Here is a 2,260-nt window from a genome sequence, read left to right as displayed (position 1 = left end):
TTCGAATATTGTTATAGTGACTGCATTAAGCTTTCAAAACAATCTGATAGTACTACGTTGAAAACAAACTGAATAAATATACTTTTATAGCTTTTATTTAGTATCTGTATATAATTGAAGAAGAAATATGTGGTAGACACCATTAAAAATAATAACTGATACCTAGTTGTTTTTGTCAAGTGCAAGTGGATTTGAATATTATTTATTCATTAAACAACATTTATTTCCGTAAATGTTAAACAATATTTATAGTAAATGATTATTATAACAAGAATATATGTAAATAAATTAATAATATGAAAAACGATTAACTAGGATCTTTAATGGCAGATAAAAAATATATTTTCACGTAGGATACTCACAGAAACAACATAATTTAAATAAAAACATTAAAAAGGCAAATTATACGCCATGCTTAAAATATTGGAACCACGCTTCAAAAAAATATTAATGCAAATTCAAGGTTAATATTAACAGACTTAGCGTGTCACTTGCTATGCACTAAAATAACAATTGTTTGTATCCACCCTTTAGAATTTTGTGCACCACTCTTAAAATTTTGAGGACATTTTCTGAAATTTCACCATTCTTTAAAAATCCTGGTGAAAGGGTTGCCATGGGGAACATAAGACAATGAAGAGGGTGAAAACAGTTCCATAATAAAAATACTGTTCCTAAAGGTAAAATTTGACAATGTTAATGAGAACCTCAGACGACAAAAGAATTCACCTTAAAATATGTTTTAAATGTAGTAGTAGTATCCGACGGCAAGCAGTCAAGGAAAAACTAAACTGGAACAACTCTCTCGACACGAAATGTTTAGTGTATCATACAAACGTACGAACTGACCACAAGCAATCAAAACAAGACTAGACAAGAACGACTCGCTCGACACGAAAATTTTAGTTTATTTCCTATAGAAATCTATCGTAAATAAAATATTTTCCATTTATCTTATCGCGCCCACCCAACCGTTTTCCTTAAGGGAAAACGGATAACATACACCCTTAACCATAGCAGCAGAGCACCGTAATTTTAATTTAATTTAATTAAATTTAATTAATTTAATTTTTTTTAATTTTAATTTTAGTTTATTCTTAGTTCATTTACAAACATTCAAATACCTCTGACCGCAAGCAATCAAGGAAAGACTAGACAAGAACAAACCCGCGCGACACGAAAAGTTTAGTGTATTATACAAACGAGACCGCTACACAACGGCCTTTGCTTCGAGATTTGAGCATGAAGGCAAGGCAAAAGCAGCTTTCTTAGCTACGTTTTTCCGCTGATTGGTTAAAAAACGTATTTCATTTTTATTTTGTCACTAAAAAACAACTACTACTGTAAAATGTTTAGCCCATAAATGTGATGTGTGTGAAGAAATCATTAAACAATATTTTAATTTGGACCTTCAAAAAGCAGTAAAAAAATTACTATGAAATTTTAGGGGGGGGGCTAAAGCCTGTTTATCCCCCCTCTAAATCCGCCCCTGGGTGGGGGAGGGGAATGAACAACAGGATATTTGATTGGTGAACAGCCGAAATGGCAATTTAAAGCCAACGAAGTCGCTAGAGGTGTAAAAATGCAGCCTCTACGCGGTGGACGGTCAGCATAGCACCAATCGAAAAGTGAAAAATGACGGTGACTTTTTCAAGCAATACAATTGAAACAAATACTAAAGCAATCGGAAAATACATATAGGCCCACTTATAGATTCTCCTGACGCAAATCCAAAATATCATATTTTGTTATATTGTATTTAAGCCTTTCCTTTATATTGTATGCTTTGTAAATTTGATATACTATATTTTTTGTTTTCTTTTTTATCACGGCCATGATGAAAAACATGTAAGTTGTTGAGTTATGTTTTCGTGAATAAATAAAGCTTTATTACTACTACGGACAAAATAACACATTGAACATGTGACAGAAGATTGCTTTTAATTAGTTCGTAGTTGTGGCATTTTGAATTTTATACTGTATTTGTTTTTGGAAACATGTCGCAATGACTCAGCAGGCCTCCCAAGTCTACCTAAAATCCAATCTTGAAGGCCAATTTCCCTCTTCCAAAATAAAATATAATTTTCCCAGAAAATCTAGAATTTTTCTTCTGAATTAAAAACTGAGAATACTTGTAAAATTTGCTTCTCGAATATATTTTTAAATATAATGGGTAAGCCCCTTACTGAAATATTTGCATGCTTATACGTTAGTGCCGTAATAGGATTTTAATTCATATTCAAGACAAAGTAATAAATGT

This window comes from Anneissia japonica, unplaced genomic scaffold, assembly GCF_011630105.1.
Source record: "Anneissia japonica isolate Jap-2015-1 unplaced genomic scaffold, ASM1163010v1 scaffold288031_len342695_cov171, whole genome shotgun sequence".
NCBI lineage: Eukaryota > Metazoa > Echinodermata > Crinoidea > Comatulida > Comatulidae > Anneissia > Anneissia japonica.
This window is presented reverse-complemented; position numbering follows the sequence as displayed.